The sequence below is a fragment of the Pseudopipra pipra genome, chromosome 10, assembly GCF_036250125.1.
Source record: "Pseudopipra pipra isolate bDixPip1 chromosome 10, bDixPip1.hap1, whole genome shotgun sequence".
Classification (NCBI taxonomy): Eukaryota; Metazoa; Chordata; class Aves; order Passeriformes; family Pipridae; genus Pseudopipra; species Pseudopipra pipra.
Window position 1 is genome coordinate 15,768,374 of NC_087558.1, and position 20,394 is coordinate 15,788,767.

The 20,394-nt window shown below is 35.9% G+C and overlaps 1 protein-coding gene across 1 annotated transcript in view; it reads left to right on the plus strand.

Moving 5' to 3' along the window:
• Positions 1-20,394, plus strand: part of DNER (delta/notch like EGF repeat containing) — a 119,298-nt gene that overhangs the window by 23,538 nt on the left and 75,366 nt on the right. The gene's annotated exons all lie outside the window — the stretch shown is intronic.

Here is a 20,394-nt window from a genome sequence, read left to right on the forward strand (position 1 = left end):
ACTACTCTCCCAATGTGAAACATGCTTTTGCTGCTTTGGAGAGAAGACAGAGTTCAATCAAGATTGCTAATGATTTTTGTTGCGTTACTGGATGAAAGTGTGGTGAAACAAGGGACGTCCACAATGTGCCATGAACGCAAGGAAATGGGAGAGAAAAGCAAAATATTAAAATTTCTGACATGAGATAGAGAAAATAAAACCTTCATTCAAATCCAAATACAGCTAGAGGAATGTGACTGCTAGAGTAGCAATCAATCTACATACTGTCAGGAAGGTGGGGAAATAATGCATAGCTGGTAGTAATGAACTGAGCTTACAACATCTGTCTTCTTACATCCATTTCCCACTGTCAGCCAAAAGATGAGGAGCCCTAAAAGAACTAATTCACAGCCACTGTTTTTAATTTTGAGCTGCAGTGTTTTCTGCTTTTCACATGGGACCTAATGAACTGCAGCATGCAGATTGCAGTGCTGCTCATTAAATTTTAGGAATGTTCATTTCTTATAAATATATGTATTTATAATAAGTAGTTCCTGTTTATAATGTGAGACAGTGCCATGCTCAATATAATGTTATAAGGCAACGTGGAAATGAGCAGTTCATAACCTGAAAATGCAAAAACATATTTGTGTCTTGTAAGGATGGTACAACCTTGTTAGTAAAAGTAGACAGGAATGTATTTGTTTGAAATCAGTGGAACTGGAGCACATACCAAAAAGGTGTGCACATTTTTAATTTCAAAAAAATAAAGGTGATGCTGCATGTTCCAGTCCTGCAAGTTGCAGTCCTGATAAAGTTCTTTCTGCATTACACTTAACTGTTACCCTTTTATGTCTGCAGATATATTTGGAGGCATTGGCATATGAATGTACTGGTAAGCATCTTTCTTTCAGAAGGGATGTATTTCTGAGAACTACATATGCACTGCAGGAGGGGTACAGCCGTAACTACATTTGTTTATAAAGTATATGAATTATGTTCTATGATTAGTTTTATAAGTGTATGGATGCACTTGTTTGAAGGAACCAGGAAAGACTTTTTTCCCATGTGTTTTTTATTTATTTCTTTTCAAACACTTACTGTTATGAAGGGTGCTTTGTGATTGCAACAAAAGTAAGGAACAAACAGGTTGCTGGATCAAGTTAATGAGTTAGCCAAGATTAATTGCTGCAATCTAAGATGCTGACAAAGTGGATTTTAGAAGGGTTTAAAAAATATTTATGGTAATTACAAATTTCAGTGTGAGATGCAGAAACACCACCGTGTTGTTTAAGCCTCCTTTTCTTACTCAGGAACTTCAGAGTTGTTGTAGTCTACATTTTTCAGAGGTTTCATACTTCTAGAAACATTATTAGGGAAAAGTCACTTCTTGGTCACAGAGAGTAGAAATTACATTACTCTATTAAAATAAAAATTTTGAAAGGTTGTGTTCCTGGACCAGTGTTTTATACCTGTCAGTAACAAGAAGTAGCTCTATCTAGAACAATTTGTCTATGATAATTTTTATTTTTTTTTATAAAAATAACTATAGAACATGTTATAAAACCATTGCTTCCACTTGACACATGCATTTTAAACTGAATTATGTTTTTTTTAAGCCCGCTTGTCAAACAGAACAGCTTTTAAGTGAGAAAATATAAAATAAAGCTGATAAAGTTAATCTATTTTGATATCTTTTTTGAGGCCCAAAAGCTTGCCTTTCAATGTTTTATGACAGCACACATGTAGATGACATTTGTATTACATGGTATAAGGCTATGAAACAAAATACATGTCGTGCCTGTTTTGGCTGAAATTTGATGGTTTTAGGTTGTTCCTGTCAGTACTGTTTTGTTCTGAAACAGTGAACATGTTAAAATATCCTTCAAATAATTTTTTTTTCTTTTAACCCCAGTTATGACCCTTAAGCATAGATTATGGACAGGGCTAAGAGTTCTACCTTCAATGTCAGATAACAAAAACTCTGCTATTTTTCTTTACTTACTGATAAACCTGAGTGTTTTGACATGGATGAGCTTTGTGATGGCTTCTGAATAGAAATGCACGTAACTGAAGGTTTTATTGTCAGGTGCAGAAATAAGAAGGCTCATGTTTATAGACACTTGAAATATTGGAGGTAATCTAAGAAATTCTGACAAATTCTTTACTGCTGTCAAAGCCCTGGAGGCCCATTAGAATGCCCAGTACTGGGAGTTCATAAAATTTGTAACTGCAAAGGTCAATTCTAAGAGATAGTGAACAAACCTCTTAAAGCTAAAACAAAAAAAATTTGAAATAAGAACAGAAACACAAATATTGATCCTTTTCTCTTTAACTGAGGTAAGCTTAGTTTGGAGAGGTTTCATCAGAAGTTCCTAAGTTTCCTTCACTGAATTACACGTGGAGGAAAGTCATCTTTGGGGTGGCCTGTGACAGAACTCCTCATGTTGAAGTTCTGTCATGATGGAGATAAAATGTAGGCAGCAAGACCCGGTGACTGTGGCATCATAAACACTTGAAGGTCAACATGTTTGATGCATCGAAGAAAGTGGTTGCACAGTGCAGGTCTCAAGGGTACTCCAGATTTCAAGAGAATGAGGGAGGATGACTGAACCAGTCTTCCCACTTTGCTTTCAATTTATAAGATGAGGGTAATGCTCACAGTAATTTTATGTGCTCTCAGACTGAATTTATTTTGTGTTGTGCTTTGCTTGTTCTGCTGATCAGTGCTGGCCCACTAGAATATAACATTTTCTCAGAGGATATGTGATGTGGGAATATAAGAGAATCCATTAGCTATTTTTGGATGAGATCTGTATATGCCCTTTCTAGAGTTCTAGGAATTCTATGGATTTTCCATGACTAGACTTCCTCATTAATTTTTATATGGTGTATAAAGTATCCCCTCATGTACTCACAAACAGGGTCAACAGAAGTTACTTTTTTTTGTTTCCTCCTTTGTAAGCACATGAAATCTGTGAGGAATGGTGCTCCTGAATGACTGCCTGGACTTTAGGTGATTTTTCCACATTTGTATGGGCAGAAAGAGGTTAGGGGGATAAAAGTATCAAGCCGAGATTTTTTTTTTTTCTTAAATCCTCCTTATTTTTATATAATAGAACTTCACATTTTTACCAACCCCTGCTTTCAAAGCCCTGGTGAGGGCAGCCCATTTTTGTCTTATTTCAAAGGAACACCTTCCTGCTTGACTTAAAATGTACAGGCTCTTGCTGCAGCTGTGGCTTCAGTTCATCAATTACAGCCAGTTCTGGGTGCTGCACAATCCTGATAATGAGACTTTGTCGTTTTATATAGGTCACCACAAGGACCCAAGAAGAGAAATCAGATAAGAGGAAGCAATTGGAAAGAAAATGTGAAAATTTAGTAACCATATCTTTTAACAGGGAGCTAATTGGGTAAAACTTTTAATCCAGAGGTTTGATTAGCAAAGCCTCCATTATCATTTAAGCCATTATACTTTATGACCTTTCATTTCTGGATGGAAGACATTTTGTGAGCTTCAAAGGTTCAAGCACTTTAAAATGCAGAAGTTCACTGTGCATGCCAGGTTTTTTCATAGAATCCAGATAAAACAAATGTTAGTGAATATTTAACATTTTTGCAGGGGTAATCACTATGCAGAAGACCATCTCTCCCTCATTTTAAGCATCTTCTTGTTGACTTAGAGATGTAGAGTTTAACAGCCAAGGATATCCTGCAGTGTGTGAAGAATCTCTGTAGAACCAAGGGTGGATTAGTATCATTAATTTGTAGAGTTTTCTTTGATCTTTGAGAAATTCCAAAATTATGATCCACTTAACAGAGGCTCCAAATAAAATTCAGCAGATCATGAGTAAAATAAGTATTGATGGTAGCACTAAAAGGCCAAGTCAGGCTTGGATTAAACTATGATTTAACATTAAATGAATACAAAAATAGATTTTGAACATAGTCCAGAAACTTAGTCTGCTGCAATTATAACTAGTTGATATACCAACAATGAGGGGAATTCTGATAAGTGTGTGCTTATGTTAATAAAACTCACAAGTAAATGTTTGTCTTCATTCACTGACAACAAACCCATCTGAAAAATGTACCAGATTTCAACAAAGGAAAGAGTGGGAATGTGTGATGATGAATATCAAGTTTGAGATGTAAATATGGGATGCACAGGCCCACTATCAAGTCTTTGCTTTGCTTTGTTTGTACCTGCAATTTAAGAATGTGTGGTAACCTCTGAAACTATGTATGACTTCTGGCTTACCTTTCTCAAAAAGTTAATTTATCTTCACAGCAAGTGGAACAAAATTTAAATTTACTTCTATTTATAAAGTAGTAACTATAAAAAAAAATCTATAATTTTCTGTGTCTTGAAAGATACAGGGTCTCTGAGTAAAAAAAAAAAAAAGTGGATTTGAAACTATTTTAAACTGGAATACTTTTTGGGAACAGATAGACAAAAAAACCCCACCCAAACAAAATATTTTTTTGCTTTATGCCTAAAGTTCTCTTAACCAGCGTGGAATTTGCTACTGTTCCATCTTATCTCTAAGAAGTATTTAGAAAATTTAGGCTACATTTTCTTTAAAAGAAAATTATAAATATAATCCTTGCATTTCAAGGAGCAAACTAAAATTGTGCCTAAATGTTGCAATATACAGGCAAAATCTGTCAATATGTAATAGTGAAGTTATAGCAAGTGCATAGAAAGGTACCCAAAGACATACTGTAAGAATTTAGCTTTGAGTGGTAGAGGAGGAGTAAAGTGGGGAGCTCTTGGCTAAAATAGGCCCAGAGTTGTGGGCTGCAGTGGAATTGGGTTGAAATGAATGTTTTTGAACTCAAGAATGATTTACAGAAGCCTTTGCTTGAGAGAGGCATGTTCTCTAATTACCAAGACACATATTAATATATTCTGTTGATGTCAGAGGACTGTGAAAGGAGTAAATTCTTATTTAGTTAAACAAGCTCTGCAGTGAGATTTGATGTTCTCCCATTTGATCAAGGTGGGAAGGGAGGGTGAATGCAACAAGGTAAGAAAGGGAGCAATGAGTGGAGCTGATGCAGTAAAAGGCCAAGTGTAAGACAGAAACATCTCATCCTGAAGATAAGTCTCAACCACTCTTGCCCCTGGACTAGCAGAGAGACCATATCTGACATTTGTGTGATTCACCACTTCTTTCCCGCCCCCCCCTTTCTTGCATAAAATCACATTTCTAACACAGTTAAGCAGATTTCCACTGTAAGTCCACAAGAGCCTTTATAGGATGGACCGACACTAAATCACAGAAATGTGGCCCATTTCTAACATTTGCAGCCTGAGGGGATCTTCTCTGAATGCCGTGTATATAAAGAGGAGTTTTTATTTTATATTTATAAAAGTAGAGGGGCTGTTGCACCAGGATATTACACAGGCTATTTTTCTATAATGTAACTGCCCTCTTTCCTTACACACCTCCCTCCACCCCTCCACCTTGCTATCTACTGTGTGATTATTTTGGAAATTATCAGAATATTGGTTCCATCAGAATGGAGACTCTAAAATACGTTGCTAAAAGAAATAAAAAAAAAACAGGAAAATTTCTGGTGCATTTTTGAAAGTGTTTACAATTTTTAAGGCGGTACTAAACACTGAACAAAGTGATCTATGGAACATTTTACTTGGTAGAAAGTTCAATCTTTTTGGTTCTAACTAGACTGATCATATATTTAGCATTTATACAAATCATTTATATTTTAACTGTTTCTCTTTCAAATTTTGCTTTTCCTCTCAAATATTTTTTTTAAAACAACCTGAATTGTTCTCCTTCAGTTTATTTACTCCCAGCTCTTCCATCCCTAATGCAATTTCACGATGCCCATGCACACTGTCTGGTGCTTGGCTTTTGGCCTGGGGTTAAATATTGATTGTAAGAAAAATTAAGGATGATGTCCTGTTTGGTTCAGTTTTTCACTGCAGAAATCAGAGAATCTGCAGTATTAAGTAGTGTGCAAACTGATACATTTTAAATGTGTCTGATTCTGTGATTCACCAAGTGTGTTGACTTCTTCAGATCAATTTTGGGAGACTGTTACTGTAGTTGAAGAATGTGAGATGTATTTACTAGGATTTCTTTCCCCAACCTCAGGGCTGTTTGCATTGTTAGGTCATTTCTGTCCTGCCAGCTGCTGTGGGGTGGAACTTGTCATATTGTGACAAATTATGGAGGAAAGGCTTGATGCTAAATCAAGAGAATTTCTGTCATCTAGTCGTGTGTGTGCTTGTATGTTAACAATGTGGGTGTCATGCATTCCTTCACTTGCAGGGTACCAATATTTCTTAAAGGACAAACTCTGCCACCTTGTCACATCATTAAGCACCTTACCACTTGCTTTGTCAATTAATAGCTTATTCTGTCTCAGGGCTTGATTGTTTTTTTTTACGGTTTTTAACTAGCACCTTTAGCTCAATTTTCCTTCAATATAAAAATATTTGATACTAGTTACATGGGGTTTGTAAACAAAACTGATACATTTTGCTAGGTGAGTTTGATATAGTTGGAAAATTCAGACAAGCTAATAGTTGTATCTAATAGAACTATTCAAAGGATAAATTGTATAGTTTGTGGGGTATAATCATATGTAATATGGAGTAATATGCAATTTTTGGCAAGAGCTCTTTATGAGAAATAAAAATTACAAGAAGAAAAAGTTGAAGTATTCTTTGGGGTTTAGAAGATTAGTGTTAAAAATGTTCAGTGTGCTGGATTTGCTGATCTGAGGTAGTAAATCTTGTCCATAGGAAGACTGATGAGGATACAGAATGTGTCTACTGGGATGGAGATAAAAAGATAAATTTATTTTTGGAAATAATTCTGTAATAAGCAGAGCAGATAAATAGGTGAAACACGTGGTAGCTTTTATTCAAAAAAAAAAAAAAAAAGAAAGAGAGAGAGAAAAAGAATGAATCCAACCCCAGTATAATTGTCCTTTGTTTTGCAAGATCATTGCAGTTTGAAATCTAATAAGGATTGATGAGGAAGAGCCATAGTAAATCAGCAGGCATAAGTTTCTTTAAATAAAAGAACAAGCACAGTTGCAGTGGGGTATATCCTAAATTGTGAATGTAAGTCTAATTTCAGCACTCTAGAGGGCATTTTTAGTTCCAAGCTCATTGTATTGTGGGACAAGAAAATACAGCTAGTTACCGACATATGGAAAGTTATTCTAAAGGAAACAGAGTAATTATTGTAGGCATTTTAGCAGATGGTTTGTCATCTAAAAACAGCATTGCTTTTATTTTTCTGTCTTTGCACTCAAAGTGTGGGCAGAAGGAATGTACCCTAAAGAAATTTGGGATGGGAGAGTGCCATGCTTCAATCTGCTGGTAATACCAGCCTTCAAGTTTCCAAATATTTACCTGGCAGATCTCTCTATGTGTTTGTGGTGGAAAATGGCTGTGTTTTTATGTGCTAGATACCACAGCAAGGGGTTGCAGGCATTTCTTGCTGTCATTCTACTGCCTTACGAGGGAGGAGGTTTCAGCTGATACAGCCAATTTTTTTTAGTTGCGTTTCAGACATAAATAACATTGACTGTGTTCCACATAAGACTAAAATCACAATGCAGGGAAGTCATAATTCAGGCAGTCAGGAGTTTGTTCCTCTTCTTTTTATCAAGATTCAAATCCTATTTGAGGTCATAAATTAAAATGAAATTGCTCATTATTTTGTTCTTACTTGACATTTTTGTGTGCAAGAAATTATTCCTGAATGTCTTCATCAAATATGCAGTCTGTTCAAATAATGGATAATAGAAAAGTAACAGAAGGGTGACAAATCAAGTTGGAAATACATTGGCAAAGCAACATGACAAATTTTGTTCCTGAGCCACCTGCTTTTATCTTACCTTTCAGTCTCTCAGTGTTTCCAAATTCAGCACTAATCTACAAGACCTTCTCTGGCTTGCAGGCTTCTCTTTTCCCTCTGAATCTGTTGAGGGTCAGTGTGACTGCCAGGGCTGGACTGGCATTTAACCTGAATGTACAGTCACTAAATTCCAGAAAAACTTTTGTGGGCAATAGTTCATTCCTGGTAAGCTGTTTTTTGAACTTAAAATAAATATAAGTGAAGCCACTGGAGAAGGGACAACTCTGGGTATAATTAATTTTATAATTTGTTTATATTTTGTGTATACCTGTGTTTTAAATACATTTTTTTCTGGCTAATTATTTGTGCAGATGTTGACACTGTGATTGAAAGGGTCCATTTTACAGCATGTGTTGTGTTAAGCTTTCTGGTGGTCTGTCCTTTTGTTTCACTTGATATGGCAGAAGCAGACAGTGAAACAGAATTTATTCAGCAATGAACAAAATAAGCAAAATTTATCTGATTTTCTGATTTAAATGGGAATTTAATGTTTCACTTACTCCTTTTTGCTGTTGCTGTCACAGGAAATCAGTGATTTGGCAGAGGGAGACCTTACATATAAGAATAAAGTAACTTTTTATGTCTCCATCCTTAGGCTTTAAATGTAATTTCAGTACTATTTCACAAATGGAGACTTATTTCTTTCAGAGACTAAGACCATGAAGATTTAGTGTGTATCTGGTTGTCTTTTGAGACCATAAAAGGTATTTTACTTCTGTCTCCTTTTTTCTTTTTCCTTTTCTTTTTCTTTTAAATGTGTATTTGGTCCTGGAAATAGAGGAGGTATTGACAGAGGTGCATGTGATGAACGATTATCAAAAATTGACTGGAGTTTGCCTGAGTTGAATGCAGGAATGTTGGGATAATGACTTGTTTACTGCCAAGAGATATTGATCCTTCCAGACGAGCTTGTAATTAAGCAGCAGATCATTTGAGCAGGGAGGGAAAATTTTATGGATTCAGTAAACTAGCAAAGCAGATTCTGAGGTTGTAAAGGAGAGATTTTTTTTTCCAGTGGTTTTTGGAGAGGAGAGTGGATGTTACAAGCCTACAGCTTTTGGGCTGATTTGTAACCTGAGCATCCTAATGTAGCCTGCACAATGGAAAAGGGATTTTAGTCGCATGTTGTTGGTTTTCCACCAACTGCACTTCTTTTGTTTTCACCAAGTAAAGTAGGAGGATGTATGAAATCTCAGGGCCTGAGCTTTAACTGGCTTTGTTGTGAGAGGTGAACAATGAGCTAGAGAAGTGCACAATGAAATCACCATTGTAGATATGTCTCAGAATATTCTGACCTGGAAGGGACCCACTAGGAAAGAGTTTCTCCCAAAACAAGTGTGTGGATATTTGGATTGTGGTGTCCTCCAAACAGGAAATTAAAGAGATGTTGGAGGTGCCTGTGAATGTGTGCTTAAGGATTTGAACCTAGAGAGACAAGAGTAAAACTAGACACAGGAAATCAAATGCTACAGAAACCCAGGCTTTGTTAGGAAGTTCAGCATGTTTGTGAATATCCATCACAACTTCATGGAAGGTATCAGAGTTGTTGACAGATTAATTCTTAATACCTATCAGGCAGGGTAATAGTATTTTCTAGGATATTTACTGATTCTCTAATTCTGAATCCTATTTTGAATTTGCAACTGATACTTCTTACTCAAGGATGCAAATATACATAAATGTCCATTGCTCATTGGAGGCTCAGTTCCAAGTTATGTTTGATCATCAACTCGATAAAAAAAGAGATAAAAATAGGAGGATGAAAAATCTGCAATCTTGAAAAGTATAATTTTTTCCCATGATGTTACTCCAATTACATTATATTTTAGCATTTACAGAGAACTTACAGAAAATTTGATCAAGAAGCAGTAGTGGTATGATGGAGAATTTAACCAGAAAGTTTCTTGGAAGCTGAGCAACAGCCTGATTTTTACAAAACAGGAGAGAGAACAGGGACTAAATCATTATCAGATTGTTTCTGCTACAAAATATAGGTCTGAGTAGTTTTAAATATTCTTTCTACTGTGTGCCCTGCAATAGATGGATTTTTGTATTCCTCCTACATATTTACCTGACAAGTAAAAGTAATAATGGAAATTTTATATGATAATGTGCATAAATAACATTTTTGACTTTAACACTTTGGAATTTTAACTATATTTTTCCTCTGTCTCTTTAGATTATCATTTCAGAAAGTAGTGCATGAGCATTCTAAGTATTTAGCAGCTGAATGCTTCAAGAATGCATCTGTAGGGGAGGTTAAGGATACAGTGCCAGGTCTAGCGAGTATAGCTGACTTATTTTTTAAATGTTTGCATATTCTTGTGTAAAAGACTTATGTTCTGACCTTACAATACAAATCTGTTTTTGGGGGGCTAAAAACTGTAGCACTGGCTATATCTCTTCCTCTATTTCATCTGTAACTCAGTGTCTTGTTGCTATTGAGAAAAGAATCCTGAACCCATGATGCATCATCTGGAAATATCAGAAAATCAGACTGATTCTGTGACTAGAGGTTTTGATTAATGATTACTTCTTTCTCTTGTGCTTTCAAAATATATTTGTCTGTCCTGGTCAACTTCTCTTAGCTTCTTTTGTTCTTGCTCTAGACTTTCTCTGCCAGTATTTATTTCCTAACCTATTTCAGAGTTGTCCCCCTTCTACATTAAATGAGAAATTACTTGAAAAAAAAATTTTTTTATTGAGATATAAAAACCCCACCCTTATTTCCCAGAAAATTTTTTAATTGAGTCTTTAATTAAGAAATGATTTCCATAATGCAAAAAGCAAGTAAATTAATGGGAAGAGGTTTGCCAGGATTAATAGCTAATCACATCATGGGTTTCCAGTTTTTTTGACTTTCAGTGGAATCTTGAAGGAACTTTGTAACTCTGAAAGGTCTCCTGCGTATAAAGAAGCAAACCAGAAGCAAGACAAATGAAGAGAAAAAACTTTTCTTGACTTTTCTTCTTGCTCTCCATATTTTTTTTATCCTCTTAATTACTTAATTAAAAAGGTTTTAGAACCAACAGTGAGAGAGCAAAGACTAATGACAAAATTTATACTGCTATGAGGTTATGCTGTGTTTTACCATTTTGCAAATACAGCATTAAGAATCTACTCTTTGCACTTTCTGTACTCAGAGAGAATGGCAGTTGTGTAGTGTCTTACAATATCATGTAACCTGATGGAATAAGTTATGTAGGACAGGGCACCGCAGGGATTTAATGAGCCACTGTTTTGCCCATCACCAGAAGCTTCCTGCAAGGCATCTCCATAGCAGTGGTTTAAAATTGTCACATTTTTCCCCATATTTTTCCTATCTTTTTAAAAAAGTTCGTTTTAGTATAAACATATTTGTTGAAGGTCAAGGACAAAATGTTGATACAAGATGTGTATGTGTAATTTTCAACATAAGAAAATTGACATTTGTCAGAAGTTGCCATCTCATCCCATGATGTAAATACGTGAATGTACAAATTGGATTTTGTGTCGAGTTGGATGGGCCCCCAGCGATATCTTATTATGCAAAATGTACTGTACTGTTCTGCTATTTGTAAACTTTGTGTTTGGCTGCCTCTTCAAATGTTTCCTAAACCACCATCTTTCAGTGCAATTACAATAGGAGAAGTATCATTTTTAGTATTGTGACTAACAGTATATCAGAGCAAAGCGTTAGGAATGTCAGTGTACAAGTGCCTCACTAATGCATGTGATGTGGAGGCAATGTGCTGGGTGATGACCCCAGAAATAACCTAGAATTCTTTTATAGTAGCAGGAAATACTCCCTTGAATTCTTGTATCTGTTTCAAAAGGAGATAAGTGCTTTGGTTCCTGAAAGCATGGTAATCTGGAGGAAAATAATATTAATAAACACTTTTCCTTACCTCTGGAGTGCTCTCAGACACTCTGGTGTGTCTTGCCATCCATTATATAAAAAATTGATATAGGAGAGTACCTTTCAAAAGCCCCAATGTTTGCCACCAAAAATGAATCTTTTGTTATAAGAATTAATGGAAACTTGCAAAAAAAAAATAACAAGAAACTATTAACAATGCAAGCATGCCTGTAGGACTCTAACTGATGAAAGGCAGCAGGAGTGATCTGCAGGAAACAGAATTCTACTGCTCTTGCCTTTGTATTTCATACAAAGTTTCCCAGCATGATTGTGATCAGATCTGGAAATCCTTGCCCTCACGATTCCTGTGGGTAATGACCATTGTGTATTGTGCTTGTGTGCAGGGCAGTGGTGACACACAGACCTTAGAGGGTCTGTGTCTGAACCAGTGAAGACAATCAGTTTGAATTGAGGCTGAGGGGAGAGGCACGGGCATAGAGGTTGGAAATGACATGTAGTGGCAAAACAAATGAGAATCATTGGGGAAGTTGGGTTTAATATTTTGATTACTATGATGAAAGGACAAGAGAAAAAAGCAGGTAATATCACTATATCAGTATATAAATCCACGGTAAACCCACATCTCTGGTACTCTCTCTCCACATCAAAAAGGTACAGTGAATGGTAACAAGGTGTATGAAACAGCTTTTGAATATCTAGGACTTTTTATGTTCACCTCTTTTTCAAACACACTTTTGATAAAAGTGTCTAAAATCATGAGTGATATGAAGAAGAGAGCAACACATTTGCTTAATATCACAGGAAAAGCAGTAGGGACATATAATAAAATTACCAAATTTAAATCAGACAGATTATCTATGCTTGTGTTATTATCATGAAGGTTTTTTTAAGTGCAATGAAGCATTGCTGAGTTCAGAAAATTATAGATCTCATTCATAACATTAAACCATTAAGCCACTGGGCCAACAGACACGAATTAGTATTGGTATTATTAGCTAAAACAGGAGATTTGAAGTTATTCAAAGATAGTAATAGTGGATTTGGAGAAGTAAATAATATGGGAAATGATGTAAGTTTCCACTTGTCTGCATACAGACTAATTCATGAGGGTGAATCCTCAAAAGAGAAATTTGTAGAAGTGAGAGAAATTGTAGAATAGTATTGTTTAAACAAGAGTTGTTTCTAGAGTTTACCGTGTACAGCAAATTGACAGTGTGCACACAATGTAGTTTGATGACAGATACAAGGTCTATATTTTTTGATATATTATCTCAGAAATTCATAGGAGAGCTTATTTAGGTCACACCCCTGCTTTCTACAGTGCTGGAGAAGTGGGCTGTATAGTATTGTCTGATTTTGTAGATTCCAGTGTTTAAACCAACTGAAAGAGAGACTTAAGCAAAAGAAATTTATTCCCTGAAGGGACAGGGTCCTTTCATTTGTGCCCTTTCATCTAGAGGGGACACAAATCCTGTCATTTCTTTTAGGAACTGTTCATTAATATTGTAATGCATTTGGTAACAACTAGGGTCTTTAGGGCAGTTTTAAAATGATAGATGATGAGTTCATTGCTGGGCTAAAACTTCACTCATTTTATAATTTCTAAACGTATCTTTCATGCATGACATCCTGGAGACACCAGAAAGAAGATTTTACAACAAACAAGTTTCTGCTTGCTATCTGTGGTGTGACAGAAAAAAAAAAAAAAAAAACACACTGAGAGGTAATTCCCCTGTTTGTAAGGACAAGCTCCCTGCAACTCACTTCAAGAGGCCTGAGACTGCCTATAGCTGTCCCAGAGAGATTGGCTGTACTCCAGATTTTTATTTCCCTAGACCTAGAGATTTTAGAGGTAGTTTCCTTTTTGAATTGTCCTGGCAGCAAGCACAGTCCTCTGTATTAAGGAAATTAAAAGTCTGTGTATACAATTAGAAGTTGTGAGAGTGATCGAGTAGCTGAAATTAAATGGAAATAATCAAAACCTGACATGAGAAAAATTGTGTTGGCATAGGCTAGTTAGATAAAACCCTGAGCAATTGTTACTGGATGGCATGGGAAAAATGATAATCCAGTCCATTTCAGTACCAATTTTAGAAGGTCTTTTGGACCACAAGATCAATATGGTTTTAAAAAAATGACCCCAAAAAGGTTTTTTTACTGACTGGGCAAAACTGCTATTTCAGATGAGGCTAAAAGAAGCACTGCCTCTCACCACTGAATATAATGACCTATTTTATGCATCTGAAGGTTGGCTTATTCTCAAGGTTCGGGCATATGCTGCTGTTTTCATACCTTAACAAGTTACTGTGTGTGAGCTGCCGTGAAGTAGCTGAGTTCACTCCGCCTGTCATAAAACGTGAGATACAACATTGTAGTTTAAACTGCTTTCACAGGGATGGAGAGTGTGACAATGGGATGAGCGCCAATATGAGTGAGGGATGGTGTTTAAGCAAGGAGGAGCAGAGAAATTTTGGGCTTTTATCTCTCTCCTAACATTGTTCAAATATTTAATCCAATTACTTTTTGCAGTAAAATGATAAGTTCTTCAGGGATTAGTAAGTGGATGTTCACTTGAAACTCTTTGGATATTCCTTTTTATGTGCAGACAGTGCTTTGTTAGGAGATAAAGATGCCTCCAACCCTGTCTTAAAGTTAAAAATCACCTGTGACCAGAAAACTGTTAGGTTCCTAATCCAATAAGGAAGGCTGTGAGTCCTTGTCTGCTGTAATGAGAGATCTGGAGGCAGATACTTCACACTGGCAACCCTTTTCATTGATTCGCTTTAGGTGTCAGTTCTGCACAGTGTCTTTAAGTGTATTAATTAATTAAGTGTGTTTAGTTCTTGATGTAACCTCCAATAACCATATAAAAATGTAGCTGGATTTTGGAATTCTAATCCTGAGCTCAAACAATTAAAATCAAGTCTATATTAATATACAGAGGAAAGAGGTTTTAAAATAGCAATCCTGGGGAGTAACATTGTCCAACACAGCAAACCAGAGAGTGTGTACTGAGAGAATGCATTCATGGGGGTCACCATTATTTTCATCTTTCTTTTGGTATTTCTCCAACTAGACAATATTTTAACTTTGGATCTGGAGGAAAGTGTAAGTATGAAAAGTAAGCAAAAAATGAGCAGACCATATAGCTGTGATCTACTATGTTTTCAGTAGTAGTGGATGGAGTGCAGGAATGTTGAGTTTGAAAGTGCTGGAAGACCCATCCAATGCTCATCTGTTTGACCCAGTGCACGAGCTTTTGTTGTTTTATTGATTGCCAAATGCCTCGGATGGCAAAATGTCTCCTTTCTGATGCATTGTGGCTTGAAATTACAACTGCTTCTTTTCAAACTCCCCAAATTTTAATTGTTTTTTTCCCTATTAGATTTGGAAATGTGACATCAGTGAACTGCTGGTTATATCACATCTCCTGGATAACTTACGGATGTGTTTATTATCTTTGCCTGTTTTCACAGCCTCTTGTGGGCAAAAGGCTGTGAGAGTAGCCAGTTGTCACATGTCTGGAGTTTTTCAAGATTTAATGCAGTGTTGATGGTTCAACTGCATAGTTTTATGCACAACTCACTGTATTATTCAGTCCTCCTCTTGTTCTTACAAGAACTGTGTGTCACTTTTGCTGTATCTCATCTAGAAAATGTCAGAGTTATAAATCAAGAAATACCATTAGTATTGAACTAATGAAGTCTTGTTTTAGGTGAATTTGTGTCTTGAGGTTGATTGATGTTGATGTTAAAGAAAATGAGAATGCTGTTGCTGTTCCCGCTGCTGAACTTTGTAGGGGTGCTCTGTCTTGTGTGTAATCCAGTGGGAGCTTATGCTGTGCACTTGTTATTAGTCAGAACAATTACATAGGCTTGATCCTCCCTCTGGTTGCTTGTTCATGCAAGAAAAGTAAAAAAATTAGTTATTTTTGAGATATCTAGAAAACTGTCGAATCTGGTTTGTTCAGTAAGGTCAGTATTTGTAAGGGTGGACAGACAGATTGTGTAAAACTTGGCATTACTGTGGAGGCTGGAGCACACTACTGTTTTTAAAACAGCTAAAAATTTAGGAGTTCAAAAACATCTTACTTTCAATAGGTTGACTAATTTCTTTATTCAGTTTTGAAAATTCCAGTAGCAGATTGTTTGGGATTATTTTTCTCATAATGATATTTGAACTGTATTCCTCCCTGGTCTAGTCCTGATCCCACCATAACTTAGAGTATTCATGGCAGAACTTTAGGATTTTGAAATATTATTGTTAGCTTTGGATTAGACTGTGACCCATATACTCAACTTCAAACTTCAATTCATGTGAATTTAAATTCATTAAATTCAAATTAATAGATCTTTTGCTTAAAAAAAAATTAAATCTTTTGCATGTAAGTTGGAACACTTGTTTGTGTGTTTTTTTTATGGAATTCTACTTGACATTTTTTAAGTCAATGACTTTTAGAATAATTTATGGGAGCATATTTACTTAATTTCAGCTTTTCACTAGTTCATTCAAGAAATAAAAAATGTTGCTAATTCTCATACTGTTACATATCTTAATGTCCTCTCAAAAAATATTTTGTGCACCCTACTGTTGCTCAAGAAAAATTACTTCTAAAAAGGGAAAACGGTATTAAGAATAAAACCACTATTGATAGTTCTTTCACTGTGTGATGTCTTAATAATGAAATAATAGCATAAGATCTAAATGAACAAATGTATTGTGCCACTGTAACAGATGTAATGCTGTGCCTTCAGAATCACCCCCTAGTTTTGCCACCAGTAATAAGAATGCCACTGGGGTTCCATCTAACAATTGTGTGTAGGATGCCAACCCTTACTGAGAGTAAAATGAGATGATGCTGCAATAAAAAAATCTCAGTGCTAATCTTCACATATCTATTGGTAATTGTCTTAAGTAGTTGACCTGTCTTCAGGATGGATATTCTGACTTCATTTTGCTTTTTAAAAGGTGTCTTTGCTAAGTATGGGTGTTGCTGAAAATCACAGTAAGTTGGCTTAGTTTGTCTACTCGGAGTGTAATTATAAATCCGTTATATTTAGACAAATATGAACAAAATTGAATGTCCTCTCACAACAGGAAAAAAGCAAATATATATTGAAAAGAAAGGATCAAAAATCATCTGATGAGAAAAGCTGAGGAAAAATGTGAGGTGCTTGTCAATAACTGTTTATGTACATGCTGACATCTGACAGTTCTGGGTGATTAATGTGAAGCAGATATTTTCCTTTTGTTGAGGGAGAGGGAAAGTGATCTCAATTTGCTTGGCATTTATTTCAGTGTGCCTTGAGGTAACTGTGCCTGAGGATAGGTAGAGCAAAGCAGTTGGTGCCTGGTAACTTATTACACAAGGGTAAATTAGCCATTTGCTGGAGCTCTGTTTTTAAAATCTCTCATGCTGTTCAAATTTTGCCTTGTTATGTTTGTTGGTTTTTCAGATAGATTTGGGCAGCCATGCTTTGGTTTGCAATTAAACAGACAATTTCTTTAGGCCTTTTTTTGCTGCTTCACTGAAGTAAAAAAAATGTTTTATATCCCTTTATTACATTCACTGGCAGTTTCATTACTGTGAATATTCAAAACTCATGGAATGAGAATTGCAGCTTGGAAGGAATCCAAAATTCTCACTGTTAATGGTGTTTCAAAGAGTCATTTTCTGAATTATCTGATAAAGGTTGCACTTTATTAGATTTATTGATGGCTTTCTTGATGGGTTAGGGCATTGAGTTGAATTGCTAAATGAAAACAGTAAATGCTTACTTTTAGAAAGAAGTGGCTTACATTGTATTTTCAGTTTGACACAGTTCTTGGCCTTAGCCTTCTAAATCTTGATTAATTCCAATCCTGTCTTGCAGCTTGTAGTTAGTTCCTATTAACTGAAATGGATGTAGCTGCCATATCGATGTTTTATGTTTTATATAAATATTTTGTCCTGCTTACACTGTTTTGAGGAATGCCCAAGACAGCCCTGATTGCTGTGGCTTCCAGGACCTCTGTATAAAGAGATTTCCATGACTTTGTGGCTGCCCATTCTTCCAAGTCCCTGATGCCAGGGCTCAGACTGGTATAGTTCATTGCATGTGGGCACCTCCTGGTATGAAATAGCACCACGATGGCACTTTTTCCTTCTGACAAATTGTGGTGTTCCAATTCCTGTGTGGGCTGGCTGGTGTCTGATCTGTGGCCACTGCACCCTGTCAGGCAGGGTTTCACTCTGACCTGGTACTACTTCTCCTCGTGTGGAAGAAGAATTACTTGTGAAGAGTGTCCTTAAACTCAAACACAAAGCAAATTGCAGCAGCTTTTAAGTAGCAAACAGCCATTTAAGGTGGCAATATCTCTGTGCACCCTGGTGCTGATACTGGTTGATTTTTACATCCTCATGTGACAAAAAGCTCTCATTCATCCTATTCCTGTAATCAGAGTGTACTACACACTTGTTTTATTTCTGTTATGTTTGGTCACAGTTGGAAAATTAATATTTTCTTCTACCTACTTGTTTTCAAGTAAATCTTGTTTTGAGGAAGAATACAGTGTCTAAAGGATGCATTATCAAGATGAGTTTTCTGTCGTTTATGGGTTAATTAGAAGAGGTGATGTAACTTAGGATTTTTTCTTAACTTTTAAGTTTGCTGGATGTTTTTCTAAATGCATGTTTGTCAGAGCAAAGAAGTGTTTGAAAGAAACCTGAATTTCTTGATTACATTTATTTCTATTTAACTGCTACTAGAGAGTTCCTATCTACATCTGTCTCTTTGCTTCCCATCCTGAAAAAAAATTACTTTCTAACCAAACAACACAGGCAGTGTGAGAAGGGAAGTGTAATCTCCATTTTACAGTTGGGGACGAGGCAGAGATAGAGTCTGACTGTTCTCAGGTCACACAGGATGTCTCTGGGAGAGCCAGAAATTGAACCCAGATATGTTGCTTGAGTCCTACCAAGTCACAAGACAGTCTTTTCTCAAAACAGAAGAAAATGCACTTATTTGTTATACTTATCTCAATGATTTTTCTGTGGCTGCTTTTTGGAACTTTTGAGGGTTTTTTCCTATTTCAATTCATCTTTTTTCCTTGCCTTTAATGTCCTAGTTTACCCTAATATTTAATGTGTGATAGAAGGGGATTTACAGCTTCACTGCGTAAAGGATTGAATGAGAATGAATTTAAATAATAGTTTGAACATAATTAAACCATTTTTTCAAAGAGATTGCAATTCTAGATAATCTTTATTGCCATTGCTGTGTAATAGATTTAAATCTGTTTCCATCTCTTTTTCATAAATAGATGCATATGCAGAAATAGATGATATTTCAGATGTGCTTGTAAGGGAAAAAAAAACTTTTCCCCCTCCTTACTGTATTAAAAGCAGATAATAGCTTAGATTGTAAGTTTTAATTATTTTCTTTTAAAAGTATTCAGAAGTTTGTAATTTTTAATGTACCATGCATATATTGAATTAGTGTGTCTGATCCTGGTGATTTGTGGTGGATCTTGTGGGAGTTGTCTGTGTATTGAGGAATTTCTTCAGCATTGTAGGTGCAAAACTTTTACTGATTTAAATTTCTCTTAAAATCTCTTATTACCAGAACACATGAAGAAACTAGCTGACTAAATCCCAACCAGCTAAAGTCATTTTACATATTTGAGAACCACAAAATCCTTTAGCTGGAAAAATATTCTCTCTTTAGACTTATTCTATTTTTTGAAGCTCTCTGAAGGATCTACCTGGACTGTCTCCAGGTAGAACAAGTAGAACCACTTTGAAGAGATTCTGAATAAGCATCAAATGACAAATTGGTGTCGCCACAAGTAATACTGGCAGAAAGAACTTGCAGATTTATATCCTGTAGTGTTTTATCCTAAACTGAAACCTTAGGAAACAATTGGACTGGCTGGCAAATGATCCATGTTTGTGAGCGTGACTCTTAAGCAAGCCCAGTGTTTATGCCATAATCAGTCTGCCTTTGGAAAATTAACTATGTTGTGAAGGGCACCTTGGTATTCATCTGTCTTAGGATTCTATTGGAAAAATGCTCCAAAGATTACAACTGTCCAGGCACATGGAATAGTTACTGTGTGCAAACACATTTTATGCTTTTTAGCTTGGCTTTGTCAGCTGTAGTGGCTGGTTCTGCCTATTTAGTCAACAAACATATTATGGAAACAGAGAGACTATTAAATGGAAAAACTGGGATATAAACAAGAGACCTAAATACTAAATATACTTTCTTAATCATAATTATTGAAATTTTGCACCTAAAAACTCCCCGGATTTTTTAAAGTATTGATCATACTGTGTGAGTATTTAATCATGGGTTATATGGATATGTGTTACTTGCTTCCTCTTTTTCTCTATGCAACAGTCTCTTAAAATACTGTGAAGTTCACAAGGAATGGCTAAAAAAGGGCTCTTTTAGTTGTGTGCTTGCAATATGCTTATGTTTAACTCTTACTTATGAGACCAAGGATAGTTATTTCTTTTTTTTTTGTGAGCTTCAATAGTTTGTTGAAGGTTAAGCCTTGAAATTTTGCTGCCTTTTAACACTGTATCAAGGTGTTTCTCAGATCCCTTGGCTGCTGCCACCTTGGTGAGGACTAGAGGAACCATTGACACATAACAACCAACACAAA